Source organism: Callospermophilus lateralis, chromosome 10 (assembly GCF_048772815.1).
Source record: "Callospermophilus lateralis isolate mCalLat2 chromosome 10, mCalLat2.hap1, whole genome shotgun sequence".
NCBI lineage: Eukaryota > Metazoa > Chordata > Mammalia > Rodentia > Sciuridae > Callospermophilus > Callospermophilus lateralis.
In genome coordinates, this window is record NC_135314.1 from 90,372,490 (window position 1) to 90,389,040 (window position 16,551).

The window sequence follows — 16,551 nt, forward strand, 5'->3', positions numbered from 1 at the left end:
AACTAGTGCTTGAGAACTACTATATCTAACGTATCCCATTTTTTCTGAGTAAATATATTAGTGGACTTAACATTCTACTTTTTGTGATGCCACTTATTTTATTTCTCCTACACATTTGGTTATCACTTCTCATTCTCCTTCCTGAGGAATTTATTCCTCTAAACTTAAACAATATTTTTCTCAGGGATCCTGCTTCTCTAATTCCATACATATACTAAGTGCATGATGATACCCCAATCAATGGTTTCAATACCTCTGAGTCCCACATTGTGAGCACTAGGACAGTTTGTATGCTTAAACTTCAGATACATTTCACATTTCTGCTGGACATCATATATGCATGCTACTTACATATCTACAATTTAATTTACACTGAATTTGACAATTGTTTCTCCTCCTCCAGTTTTTTCCTTTTCCTTTTCTCTTTCTCAATGAGTATTACTACCACTTATACAATTGTGTAGATGAAAAATTCATTTGTCATTCTATATACATCCTCTATATACATCCCTGTCACTTTATTCTCACATTCAAGTCAAGAGAGTTTACCTTCCTAGTATCTCAGCAACATCAGCTCACCTCTTTTTCCTCTGCTAATACTTTAATTGAGGGCATCATCACATTTTATAGGTGGACCCCTTGCTGGTCCCCTTGAATACCTTGATTCCCCTTTCCAGTGGGGTTCCACACAAAGCCATAAAAACCATTCCAAAATACAAGATAGACCATGTTACCACCCAGTGAGAAGTATCTCATGCTTTGCCATGTTAGGAGAGAGAGTCTAAGTCCATATTATGACAGACCCTAGGGAGGAAAATCTAAGGATTTGGCCTTGAAGACCAAGAAGAAATAATGAAGATTTTGGCTTGAAGCTTAATTTATGCAGAAAAGTGTTTTAAGAAGATTGATGTGGCAGTCTCAAGGGAAACTTGGGAGAAGGAAGACTAGGTGGGTAACTACTGTAATAATTCAGCCACATGGTAGTAATGACCCTACTTAAGACAGTCATAATGCCACAAATGTGCTGACTGGACTCACTTATATTTATGATTATGAATCTCATACGGGCACTCACAAAAGCCAGACAATTCTACTATAAATTCCATAGTAAATTTATTTTCCTTCTCTCTAAGCTAATCCATATTTCTCATTTCCTCTCTTCTCAAATCCCTAGTACACTCCCGACATACTTCTCATTATCTACTGCTCGTCTGCTTAGCTAATATTTATCAGGAAAAATAGATTTATATTAGAAGAAATTACCTCATCTTCCCTCCAAGGTTTTCAACTCCACCTGTGTATTCACCATATTCTAACTATCAATTTCTGTGAAAGTAGCATCCCTGCTCCTTTTTTTTTTTTTTGCATTGACTTTTCCCATATCAAACCTACTCAGGGATCTGAAGGATGTACCCTCTTTCTCCCCTTTATGCAAATTTTTCAATCTGATCATCCTAAAATAGGCTTCAATATTGTCCTTTAAAAAATCTTAATTCTACTTCTCATTTCAACAAACTTCTCATCTCTTTTCTATACTTCTCAGAAGAAAACTCTCAAAATAGTTACCTATATTTGGATATTCCACACCTACACCACTAAAGTTGTGGCTTAAAATAGTTTCACAAATTCTTTGACATTCACTTCAGAAGGTGGAGCATAATTTTCAGTAGGTATCCTCTTTGTGATACACATTTAATGAACAGAATAGTGCAGAAGTGACAGTGTATTCTCAGTGTATCTTCTGAGAACAGGTCACAAAAAAAAAAAAAAAAAAAAAAAATTCACAGTCTCTCCTCTCTGACTCTTGATTTTTAGTTCTGTGGGAAAGCCTACAATGTTCAGAACAGCCCTGTGGAAAAGGTGTTGGTGCAAGGAACTCTGGCCTCCTGCCATCAGTCAGTGGGGAACTAAGACTTCCAGCCAAGAGCTTTGTGTCTGTGTCATCTTACAAAAATGATCTTTAAAGCTTCATATGACTGCAGCCCCACCCAAGATCTAACTGCTCCTGGTGAGAGACCATGAGCAAGAGAGAAAAACATTTGAATTCCTGATTGACAGTAGTTGTGAAATAATAAATGTCTGTTGTTTTTAAGCCACTAAGTTTGGTAGTGTTTTTTTTTAATGTGGTAATACATAAAGTAATACAGCACCTCCCATTTTATTTTCCTCCCACTGCAATTAGATATTTGCAATCATCACTTCAATAAAATGATTCTTATATATTAAATTGCTTAATACCTGGTAAACAAAGGAACAGTGTCTGGCCTTGAGAAGTGCTTATCTGTTTTTATTAAAATTGATATTACAACTAGCTATAGGAATACAGCAGTCTCTGACCACTGCTGTCTCATTAAACCCAATGGTTTCTGGACTTGTTCTTTCTGCTTCACATGGCACCAGATATAAGCAACTGTTACCCTCTTATTGAAATGCAACTTCCCTCTAGCCTTCTAGGTATCACCATCTCTTGTATTCTTCAGGGCCAACTCTGCTCTGTTAGACCTCTAAATGTTGAATTTCTCTTGACTCTGTTTTGTGCTCTCCTCTGTTTTGTTTCTAGTCCCCATAGGTAATATTGCCCAACACTAGGGCTTTACATATAATTATTGTTCTATATATCAAATCTGGTCTTTCCACCAGGCTCCAGATATGTGCACTTCCTTGTCAAATTCCCATGTTGATATCTCTTAGTCTTCTTAAACTTAGCATGTCCGCATAAGGACTCTGGATTCACTGAATACTTTCACTGTATGTGTTTTGCCACTAAAATATAAACTCTAAAAGTATAGGAAGTTTTTCTTACCACGGATTAAGTCCTGGGGATTATGTGCTTAAGCAGTGCCAGACACATAATGGCTTTTCTAGAAATATATATAAATAAAAAATATTTCACTATCTATAAATAAAGAAAAGAGTGAGTAATTTGAAACACCCTAATAACTATTTCAAAATCCCATTTAAAACCTCAAAGTTATTTTTTTCTTTTTGCAGAAGTTTTAATAAAATGTAAAACAATGTGGAGAGATAAATTATGTTACATTCCAAGCTTAAATTTTGACCTTTAAAATGACTGGTATTATAAAATTCAATAATTGATTATATTCTTTATTTAAATAACTGGAAAAATATTATAAAATAATATTTCCCTGCCATCGTAGATTTTTACCAAACTAAGCAGCTTCCAACAGCATTCATTTGTATCTGAAATAAAATTCATGAACCACTGTTTTTTCCAAATACTATTTTTTAATACATTTTTCAGTTGGCTAACATTCTGTTGACTTCCTAATATATAACAAACACTAAACACATACTGTGATATAAAGATAAATTATGCTTAGTTCTTGCCAGTTTACCTGACCATGGCAAAGACAGACATGAAATCGATAATCATAATACCACGGGAAAGTTTAAGGGTGTGTACTTAAGAGATAAAGGTGACAGGACAATTAAATGTGATAAGGAAGTCTGGGGACACTTCCAGAGGACAGCACATCTTTTATGCTATAGTCACTATAAGATCTATCACAACTAAATAAGAAAAAAATGCATCCAATCTGCCACAAGTTTTTTCCTTTTCTTCTTCTTTCTCTCTGATTTCTGCTTAAATAAAACATCAAGATGGGCTATTGGTTGCACATTTTTTTTTCTGTGCCAATATCATGGATACACATTGTTAAATACACTTTTTAACCACTGCAATATAAATGCTAAAGTATTTATACTAATTCCACAAATGTTAACTAATAATTATTACTCAATGTTATTCATTTTGACTCTTTTTAATATCTAAATCACATGAACCACACTATTATATTTATTTATATCAAATTTCCTCAGCTGTTGAGTATCAGTGATTCAAGCCTGATATGTTAAACTTGACATCACTAAAGTCCTATAAAAAGAATGTATTAGTCTAAGTAAAGTTGATTCTCTTAGCCCACTCAGTATGAAACAAACATTCTTTAAATCATTTTACCTTTGACTATTGAACATCCAGTCCTCTGTAACCAAGGAAACAGGTTTCAGCTCCCAGTTTAACAGACAGAAGACAATTATCTGCCTGTGGTGTAGGCCTGTCCTCAGCACCTTTCTTCTCAGCTAATGCAACCCACTCCTTCACCTTTCCTTAACTTCTTTGTGCCCATGGCTTATATCACAACTCTCTTCTGCCACATTTTATCAATGTTCTACTTGTGAGACTTCCTAATAGGAAGCTACACACAATAATGAACCTTCTTGAATATTTGAGGCAGACTCTAACCTGCAGAGTGTAGAAAATATATGTTATATAATCTAGCAACAATGAATGTCTTTTAAAAACAATAATGATAATACTTTGGTGTTAAAACAACTGGAAAGACTGACTTCAGAGGAATACTGAAATCTAAGCATCTCCAGCTCAGGATAGCTCCAGAAATTTCAGTCAAGCTATTGACTGGGGCTGCTGTCACATAAAGGCTTGACTACAGCCCTAAGGTGTGCTTCTAAACTTAAGCACTGCTGTTGGCAATAGGTCTCACCGGTTTACCACAATGCCCTCTCTACAGGGTTGCTCGTGACATGGCAGCTACCTCCGCCAAAGTGAATGATTCAAGAGAAGCATGGACAAAAAGCGAGTGTACACAACCAAGATAAGTTTCATGGTCTTTTATAACCTAATTTCAGAAATGACCTAGGCATTCCTCATAGCATCTTAGATTTGGTCTTGAAGAAAACTACTCAAGAATTTCAAATCCAAAAGGCAAGATCTTAAGGGCCAAACTGGAGACTGGCTACCTCAGGACAGCTGTGAGAATGAGATAAGTTAATATATGCAGAATTATATCTGGCTGATAATAAAAGTTATGTAAGTTTTATATACACACCATAATTGCCATTATCAATTAAGATATAATTCACTAACAGTTAAGATGGCGGGAAAGCCCAAAAAATCTTTTCATTGCTTCAAATGGCCTATAGTATAGGAAACTATAATCTTGGTATTATTATTATTTATGGGACTTAACCATGTTATTTAATATTTTCTCCCTCCATTTCCTCATCTTGAAACTAGGGTACTGTGATTAAAATAAAATTTATATTATCCCTTCAATTTAAGTATATAATGACTCCACCATTTTCCACTTGCTCGGCCTAATGTTTCAAGACTCAGCAAAGAAGAAAAATACATTTCTTCCCCATCTTGCTCAAAACTTTTTAAAAAAATATTTTTAGTTGTAGTTGGACATAATAACTTTATTTTAATCACTTATTTAGTTTTTTAAGTGGTGCAGAATATCGAACCCAGTGCCTCACATGTGCTAGGCAAGAGCTCTACCACTGAGCAACAACCCCAGCCCAACTGAGCCACAACCCTGGCCCTAACTTTTAATGAAATGGTCAACTTATCATTTTCAAGCCTCTCGTAAAATCACTGCCTTTAAGATTTCTTTTTAAGCAACATCAGAAAGAATCTACAGGTTCTTTTCTGGATTTTGCATATAGAAATATATTTTCAGTTAGGTTTCCTTCTAAGAGAACTTTTACTTTTCCCAGTAGAGAACAATTTCCATTATAACTTCCTTACTCTTCTTGAATATTTATTTATCCTCATCTATTAGGCTCATCCTAAGCATCACCCATAAACATTATTTGCATATTCATTTTTACAGTCTTGAGATTTCTTCTCCAGTAAATTAATATACAATCTTCAACCACTTCTACTGCAATCCACTGTAGATGTTACCAGAATTAGCAAACTGTAAATATATCCTTATACTTTCAGTTAAGCTCTGCTGCCGACAATAAATAAGATTTCCAAATAATTCAACATTAATTCTTACTCTATAGTTTGCTGATACTAACAATACACAGTTGAATTAATTAAAATATATTCTTATGAGAATGAGACACATGGTAAGTAGAACATTTGATTTTATTCTTAAAAGGCAAATCCATCAGCTGGGTACTGTGGCACATGCCTATAATCCCAGTGGCTTAGGAGGCTGAGACAGAAGGATTGTGAGTTCAAAGGCAGCCTCAGCAACCTTGAGGGGCTAAGCAACTCAGTGAGACTCTGTTTCTAAATAAAATGCAAAATAGGGCTGGGGATGTGGCTTAGTGGTTGAGTGTTGCTAAGTTCAATACCCAGTATTAAAAAAAAAAAAAAAAAAAGTAAGTTCATCATTTGGGTTAACTGGAAGTACTTATATAATAAGTGGCTTTCAAGGAATCCATTCAATATCTTAGAAAAGGTAGCTTTTAGAATAACATAGTATTTGATTCCTTAAAACCATTGAAGATTAGATTTCCAAAGCTTCCATCTATTTACTAACTGCAATGTAATTCCAGAAATGATATTGATATGGAGATGGACAATAAAAACAGAAAAACACTTTTGGCACATTTTCTTAATCCCAATTATTATTTAGAGTAATGATTTAAGATAAACATTCAAATCTTCATTGCTTTTCATTCAGGTTGTTACAATTGAGTATTCCTGATCAAAGGGTGAGTGAGAATCCACTGCTAGAGCTCAGTCGTATAACCATGTTTAGTACAAGGAAAATGGAACACAATAATCTTGCAGCGTTCTTAGAAAAGGGAGGAATAAGAGTTGTTCATGAACTATGGTACTATCTATGCTAATTCTGAATTACAAAAGAATATAACTTAAAGGGACTTCAATAATATTCTTTAACTTTACTGAGGACTCTGGAAAGTAGAATAATGAAGTAGCTTACCAAAAGCCAACAATATGGTTAATGTTGAACCATACTTTCCTACTTTCTGCCTGATGTTATTCCATTCACTCCATTTACAGTAGACCTTATGGACATATCTCCAGCCACTCTAAATCATCAACTACAGAGTCTGCCTCACTGTAGTAATCTCATGCTCACCAAATAAGACTCCCATCATCATAAGCAGACCTAAAACCTATTGCTGATAAGTCAGAAAGTTAGAATTAGAAGGTCCTTTGAGGGACAATAAATGAACTTTAAGAATCTGATGCAAAAAATGAAGACAAATGTTATCAAAAGAAATGAAGGGCTGGGGCTGTAGCTCAGTGGTAGAGTGCTTGCCTCACACCTGTGAGGCATTGGGTTTGTTCCTCAGCACCACATAAAAATAAACACATAAAAATATATTGTGTTCATTTACAATTGCAAAAATATTTTTTAAAAAGAAATGAATATCAACTTATAAGTATAGCAGTACAAGAAACCTCAAATAAATCCGATTGGTTTGACTTATTTTTTTCCTCCTTGGAACTGGGGATTGAATTCAGGGGTGTCTAAATTCTGAGCCATATCCACAGTCCTTTTTAATTTTTTTTTTTTTTTTTTTTTTTTTGAGACAGGGTCTTGCTAAGTTTCCTAGGGCCCCACCAAGTTACTGAGGCTGGCGTTGAACATACTTGTTATCCTCCTGCCTCAGCCTCCTCAACCACTTGGATTATAGACATGTGCCACTTCATCTGGCTGGTTTTCCTTTTAAAATAACTTAATCAAATTAGGGGATGAGTGCTTACGTACTGTATTCAATTAGGTCATTTGGACTAACAGTATTACTTTGGGCATTTGTTCATTCTCAATGCTTATGCAACTTCTCTTTCCCTAGAGATAACAAAATACCACTGACCATACAACAGATACACTTGCAGAAACACATGCTACCTTTTCCATTTCTTTGATTTCCCAGATCATCATTTAATAAATGTGGCCACACTGCATACCCTAATGTCTTTGCCAGGGACCTCAATGAATCATGTGGCAGAGGGATTCTCCAATGTGTCACTCCAGCAATTCTGTTACAGCTTGGGGAATTGCCTCATAAATGCCCCTCTGTGATGTAATTCCACAGGACAATTTGCACTTATGCATTTCTAGAGCCTGGATGCAGCAGGCAACACAAGGGTACAATAGAATCTGCTTTGCCTACAAAATAGTAAGCACCCAGATTAGGATCTATTTTAACTGGATTTTAAGGTATTTATAATGCCTATTTTCAGGTAGTCTATGCTTCTACATGATGCTGTGAGTAGCTATCAAAGAGTTTACCAGGAACATAATGCCAGCTGAGTCCCTGACAGTGATGAAAAACACATATGCTACAACAAAAGCAATTGAAAATTGGCCTGGTTTCCACAAACTAAAACTTGCAGGATTCTAATGTCACTAAGTACATTATCATGAAACAATTTTAAAGAAACTTGTCACAGTTCTCCCAAAGCAGATGTCCACTAAATTCATTTCACAATTTCTTGAATTTGGTTATTTTCTTTTTTAGCATCTGATGGAAGGAGATTGTGTGTGATATATAAATAGAACATGCTGACACTTTCAAAGTAATTACTTTTTGAAAGATAGTTATTACATAAACAATTGATTACACTGCTAAGTGCTTATAAATACATCATAAAACAAACTGAATATAAGCAATCATATTATCTACAAGCAACAACTGATATAATTAAATTTACTATGATGGTACAAGATCATCTTTAGCAACTACACACTGATTGAATGGAAGCAGTCTAACTATTGAAGGAACTCATCAAGAATTAAAATTTATCTTGGGTCCAACAAATGTATTAGCTTATTTATAATGCAGGAAGAAAGCAAAACCAAGAAACAAATTATATATATACATGTAGAGTTATTTCAATTGTATAACTCTAACTGTGCTAGCATTTGTTTGAAATTAAAGTTCACTGAAGAAAAACAAACTAAGCCATAAATAGATGTGATCTGTACATGAAATCAGTAATTGAGTCACTTCATTTAATTTTAAATGGCTAATGAAGTAATAGAAGCTTATATTCTGAGAAACTGAGGATGTCATATAATGAAAGTAAGAATCTTTGTTCAACAATGTCTGACACTTTGGACCACCTACCTGGTTTCCCTCTCAATTTTGGGACAAAGCCATTCTTTAAATATATTCATTCATTTACCTGGTAAATAGTTATTGAGCATCTAGTATATTCCAACTATGGTATTAAACTTTAGGAATATAAATAGAAATATGGCAAGGACTTTGACCTCAAGGAGTTCACAGAGTGATTAGACAAAGACAGATGTGTACGTAAACAGTTTTAATAAGGCAATAAAGGAACTCTGAAAGAAGTCTGGGCATTACTCAATGTTGAAACAGAACTAAGGCATGAGTTACTTTGGAATGGGGGAGACTCTGGTAGGGAGAAAAGTCACCTGGGAGAAGCCATATGCAGGATGAGCAGATGTTTTTCATCTGCCAGGGAAGGAAAAGTTGTCCCCAAAAAAGGAAACTACATTAACAAGCTACATTGGCAAAGGGGGAAGATATTAATTCGCCAAGGTTAATGCAGAGTTTACAAGTTGGGACATGGATTAATTAGGCAGAAACAAAGTCCTAACCTCCTGTCTTACACATTTTTCCCCCTTTGATCTAATTTAGACACACTAATTCTCAAAACCGGCTTTATTCAATTGTTTCTACTTCCTTATTCTTTGAAAAAAGTCAGTAAAATGAAACTACTAAACTGTTTTCCCTTAAATTTAATATGCTATTCATTTACACATTTCTATATATAACTAAAACTGAATCAAAGAAGAAAATATTACACTGTCATTGGCCTATTTCTTAGGATGGATTTACTAGGTAAAGTGAAGAAATAACTTGTCTTCGCACCACAGTTTAGACTTTTGAACAGTTTTCTCAAGTAATTCTTTGAATAGCTGTAATCCCAGGTACTAAGTGATTGAGGCAGAAGGATCACAAGTTCTAGGTTAGTTCAAACAATTTAGTGAAGTTCTATTTTTTTTTTTAAAGAGAGAGAGAGAGAGAGAGAGAGAGAGAGAGAGAGAGAGAGAGAAAATTTTATTATTTATTTTTTTTAGTTTTTGGCAGACACAACATCTTTGTATGTGGTGCTGAGGATCGAACCCAGGCCGCACGCATGCCAGGTGAGCGCGCTACCGTATGAGCTACATCCCCAGCCCCGAGGTTCTATTTCAAAATAAAAAAGGGGATGTAGCTCATTGATAGAGTATCCTTGTGTTCAATCCTCAGCATCAAAAGCTAAATAAATAAATAAAAGCAAAAATAAAACTTCTTGCATTGGTTTTATAGCTAATATCTTGGGCATATCCCAAGAGTTAAGTTTTTAAAGTGTTAGAAAGTGTACTCTAATAAAAATTAAAACAAGTATCTCACAAACAATAACAAGTTCCTCTCCTTTCCCTACCCCAGGCATAGTAGGCTAAGTAGCCAGCTGTGATGAAGACAGGCTTGATCTGTTCTTTCATTTTTCTGTGCTCTGTACCCTCCACCAATGCACTGGGCTTTTCCTGCTTTTGCTGCCCGGAGGTTAGAAAGAAAATGAGAAAAGGCTGGTGGAGGTCTCTTTTGGCTATCAAGGCTGTCTCAGATTGCATTAGAGTTCTCTTCCTAGACATAGATGCTGTGACTGACACCATTCCTACAATAAAAGAGGATACCAACCATGGGCTACACTGATGCTATAAAGAAAGAAAACCACACTTAAACAGGCTTTATATATAAAGTAACAAAGAAGGGAAAGCCTCAGTGGAGTAAGACTGAAGCTACAGACAGAAGGAAAGAATTAAAATGGAAATTTCTGATTGATAGAACTAAATCCTCAAAAAGGATGAGAAAAGGTGAGTCAAAAAGAAAAAAAAAATCCCCCTTCATCATCTTGTTTTTATTCCAGAGCATCACCACCAGATACTTTGTCTTTTTCCTTGGTAATATCCACTGGAAACTGCCATGAACCTCTGCCTAGAGATGCTCTTTTCATTGCACCTCTGCTGTTATATCAAAAAGAAAAGGATGTCCACACAGTCTGCCTTAAGCTCACCCCACTCTGCCTCCTGGTTCCAGTCTTCCTCATAACTACTAATTCAAAGATGTGTGTTCAGATTCCGCAAAAGGTCAGCCATCACACCTTGCTGTGAATTGCACATGAAGCCTGATGGCTAACATTAATGGAATGCCTATCAAGAGCCAAGGGCAACCCTGGACTGGCCAGTGCCTATTTGAGGGGCTTCATCATTTGTCTCAGTAGGAACAGGAAACAAAGAAATACTCGGACATAATTGTTGATTCCTTCTGACTAGATCCTCAAACCTTTTTCACTGCTTCCAAAATGGAAGGATAGATTTGAAGAGAATATTCAAACAGTATCTGGTGTTTCAAAACATTGGGATACTAAGGGATTTCAGAAAGTGATTCTGGGAACTTTTTTCTGAACTTCCTTTATTTGGCAATGAATGTAAAGGGATTGTTTTTTTTAAATAACAGTGGAAATTGATAGAAACCTTTAGAAATGGTACACTTGCCAACTTTTAAAATATGTAGTGAATTACGCTTGCAGTTTCACTTCAAGGAAAGGTCATATATAAATAGAAGATAATGTCATAACCGATGCCTGCGGAGGCCATACTGCCTCATTGTATCATTTTCATTACTTGAATAACAATTTCAATCTTTCCTAGCAATAAGAAAACAAATGTTTCCAATTACACTTTGAAAAAGCAATGGATTTTACCCTTTGAATTACATTTGGATTCATGAAGCATTTATTACAGGGAGTCTTTTTGAAAAGATAAATAATATATTAATGTTAATGGATATAGGAATTTCAGAAATCTACACTAACCACAATTGAAACTGCAAATTCAATGAATTATCCAGAAGATGCATGCCCCAGCTCTTAAGTTAGAGACCTTTAATTACATATATAAATGTTTTATGAACTCCTTTTGCCATGTCTTTTAAGCTAGCACAGACTCCAGTGACAGAAGAATAACAGGGGACCACTCAGGTCATCAAATTTTCTCATTCACATTTTACTAAGTTACTCTCCATGTTGTACCATTTTAACATTCCCTGCTGTATTTTTTGGATGTGCATTTTCATGGTACTTAAATTTCATTCAGAAGAATATTTACTGAGTATACTAAATTTTATCTCATTAGATTAAAAGAACATATATATTATATATAAATGCAAAAGCTTTTATCATGAATATATAAAATATATACTCTTAGCCAAACTTAGCTAAAATGTTAGTATCCAGGTGGCTTGATGCCCTAAACATTCTGATTTTTTTTAAAGTCTTCTCATATTTATTTATCAATATTATCTAAACATGTCTAAGTCCCACTGTCAATCTAAAACATGAGAGTTTTGGTTAATCACAATACAGTGCACTCTCAATGTAGTCTAGTTTTCACTTAATGAATTAATTTTTATGCAAATTTAACCTTTAAAGGAGCTATAAACAGTTGTATTCAGGTTACATCTGCATAACATTTATTTCCTAAATGGTTTAAGAGTAGAGGGGTAGGAAAAAACCCTATTTTATTTTCAGTAATTAAAATGCCCCAAACATTTCATGTCAGGCTTACTAAATTTCTCCAGAGTGCTTATCTATTTGTTTTGTCAATACTCCAGATGCCTGATTAGGGCATGGGTCTGATCCCCTTCAGTGAATATTCAGGAAAAAAACTAACAAATAAGAATTCTGCTAAATGGACCGATACTAATGGGTCAAACCCCTGATAGAATATGCCAATGCCTTACCTAAATAGACTCCAAGGAATGTGACATTAAAATCTACCAGAGAGCTTTTATATAAACAAGATTATGTAAGAGAGTAAAAGGTTTGTAAATAATTTAGGTTTAAGTATCTTAATTTCCCTGAGTCCAAGTCACTGAGGACAGAGGACAGACTTGTTTTGAATGTGTTTGTGTGTTTGGTGTTGGTAAAAGAAGAAGAAGAAAAAAATAATCGAAAGTGATTAATTCAACTTGGAAATATCAGAAATACAGAATATAGATTCACCTTTCTTACTGTTTTGAGAGTGACATTGCATTCTGCTCTGGGAGACAGCCCACCACAGAACCTGGCATAAGATCGACACTTGACAAAAGTTTCCTGAAATAATTAATTACCTAGTGCTGGGGCCCAGGGGAATGGACACTGACCACAGACACATGTATACATATGCACGGCTGCATCTTCCCATTTTACTCAACTAAAATGGTTTTTTCCATTGTTGTTTTTGTTATATGCAGGCACCATTGACTTTCATAAAAATGTCTGCAAGGCAGGCGAATGAACATGACATATTTTTCCTATGTACATGTATGAAAACAACACAGTGAATCCCACCATCATGTACATCCATAAGAATATGATATAACTAGAATAAGATTTATTCCATGCTTATATTTTTTTCAAAATCAACTCTGCCGTCATGTATAACTAAAAAGAGTATATATATATATATATATATATATATATATATATATATATATATTTTACATATGTATAACTAAAAAGAATATATAATATATATTATATATGTATAACTAAAAGAATATATATATATTATTTATATTATATTATATATAATTGTAAGGATCCTCATGACAACACAGTATAAACACTAACTACTGAACTTCATGTGAACTCCACAAGAGCAGACATTTTGTTGTTGTTGCTGTTTGCTAATGTATTTCTAGTGTCTAGGACCATGCCTGACACGTGATATTGAATAAAGATTTATTGACAGAGAGGAAGAGGGGGAGAAGGGAAAAGAGAGAGAGAGGGAGGGGAGGGAGAGATTGAGAGAAGAGGAAAACATGAAGAATGAGACAGGTCTGGGTCCTAGTGACCTGAATCTTCATATACTTTTGCTAACTGAATAAAATGGTTTTAACCAGTATAGTATAATAGTTGTAGTTATCAGTTTTGAAACTGGAGCTCATTTACTCTTACCTCTTACATTTATTAACCATATGGCTTGAGTACATTTGTGAACCTATTTGTGCCTCAATTCCTTTTTCTATAAAGCTAGGATAACCGTGATATTACTAATTTTCCACAAAAGTTTTTGTAATAATTAAATATAAAAATATATTTAACAGATACAATGAATATTATCTCCTACCTCTATGACTTCCTATTATAAATCTCCTCTAAGGTGATGGATCACCCCCAGTATAATGTATAATTTATCATTTACACTGGGATAATTTTGAAACTGAAAGGGGAAGGCACTAAAAGCACAAATAATCATCACTTGACCTACAACAAGTATAAACTTAGTTAGCAAGCAATCACTGATTTGATTTTCCTACTCATTGCACAAACTTGATACCAGGCAGAGTGTCTTATAAGTAGATAGAAATCTTTGATATACATTGTGCTGTTATCACTTATAAAGGCAACAGCATAGCCTCCAATTTCGAATGCTAAATTAAGTGAGTTGCAAATGTAACCACCTCCTTAAGTGTCTTCTCATTACCTTATTACCATGTTTCCGTCAAATATTCCCCTCTATTATCTGTGCATGTTTGTTGCCCTCACTAGATTGAGAGTAGATCTCATCACTTCTAGAAATATGTAGCTCAGAGTAAAAGTGTTGGACTAGATGGGCATACCCTCAAGGTTTAGGACCAAACACCCCTGCCTTTATTCTTTATTCAATTATCTCTGAGATGATAGGGAAATTTCTATCACATTCAATTCCTGTCTAAAACAAGAGAAAGCAGCAATTGGTTTGAGCTGTAGTCAGAAGATCGTGAATTAGTTCAGACTGTTTAATGTTAACAAGAGTTATGAAGGGAAAAACTGATTTATTTGTGAGGCAAACATTTACTGAGTGCTTACTAGATGCTCAGTGCAGAAGATTCAAATATAATAAGACAAGAAGCTACTTCAAGTGTATAGAGAAAATTAGTGCAATGGAATGTGATAATGAATTATGTAAATAAAAGGAATACTTTACAACAGTGGCATCACAAATTAGGATCACCACAAAGAGAATTAGCGGTTCCAAGAAGTAGTACTGAAAGGCAAAGGAAATTTTATAGAGGAAGTGTTTGCTCTTTGGCCTTAGGAAAGAATATGTGCTTGCAAAATGAATTAGGCAGTGGAAGGGCATTTGAGACAAGAGAAAAAATAGGTTCCATGGCATAAGGTAATGAAAAATAATCTTAGATTTAAAAAACTGAAAATAGTTTAGTATGTCTGGGATAAGAGATTTGATAGCAGGCAAAAATATGAGAGAAAGCTATAAATCTTGAATGATACTGAATATCACAAGTTGTTGTTTTATTTTCTTTTTCCTTTTTTTATACCAAGGATAGAACCCAGGGGTGCTTAACCACTGGGCAACCAGAGCTTTTTATATTCTATTTTGAGAGAGGATCTCACTAAGTACTTAGGGCCTCACTAAATTGCTGAGGCTGGCTTTAAACTTGAGATCCTCCTGTCTTAGCCTCCTGAGCTGTTGGGATTACAGGTGTGTTTCACTGTGCCCAGCACAACTGGTTTTAAGGAAGGAGAAACTATGGCAGTAAGAATAAGAATGTGGTAATAAAAAAATAAAAATTAACTACCAAGTATTTACAAAGTACTTTGAAGTATTTTGTTTAGCATGTTGAGGCAGAAATGATTTAATACAAATTTACATTGAACATAGCATTTGAAGTTAAAGATATCCTCATACCAACAAGTAACTTTCCTAAGTGCAAAATTTTTATTTAATCAATTTAACCCTCTCTATTAACTTTCTGTAAGATGTGTTGTGTCACCAAACACTATCATTGCAAAACCAGGTTTAGAGGAAGAAAGAAAGGAGAACAGAGATACTTTATTAGTATTAGAATGAAATATTCTTTCCCATGTAGCCCTTCTCCACACCCATGGAGGTAATGAGTCCAGTCACCCCACTATCTTACTGCTTTGTCATCTAACTTGAAAAACCTATTAGCACATTCATTCTCAACGTGTGCTTGGAGGTCAGTTCTCACTGCATCATTTAGAAGGCTAACCCTAATTGCTATTCTAATTGAAAAAGTTAATATTTCATCCTGAAAACTACAGTCATATCTCAGCAGGAGTCAAGAAGTTCCCATTTTACCAAAGCAGAGTTTTATAGGTTGTCAGTTTAGAAAATGATTGAGATTTTAAGCATTATTGTAATGTATGTATATATATATATATATATATATATATATATATATATATATATATACACACACACACACACATACATATCTCCTTCTCTTTATTAATTAAATCAATAGAGAAATGAAAAACATATATTGGGGAATTGCTACTAACACTTTGAAAAATCCATCTATTGTTTCTTTTAAATCCTTTTCTCTATTGCTTATCAAAATAAACAGGTGGAGAGGAATGTAGATACTATAAACAGGAAGATGGATAGATACATAGTTGGATAAAGGAATAGACAGTATACTTATACAAATTTACATAGCTATGACATAATGGAATTGTTACATATTGTTTTATTACCAAATTATTTAGCTTTTAGTATGACTACCCTTCTATTTTAGTATTTTCCTGTAACACCACTTATTGACTATTAAGCGTGTGATATTATGAATATAGTATAAATTTGTTTAATCCTTTATTGTGGCATACTAAACTTGTTTTGAATTCTTTACAAATAAAAGCAAAGTTGTAACAAATTGTGCAAACATCACTATTTTAAGGAGTTACTCTATATAAATGCTATTAAGTTA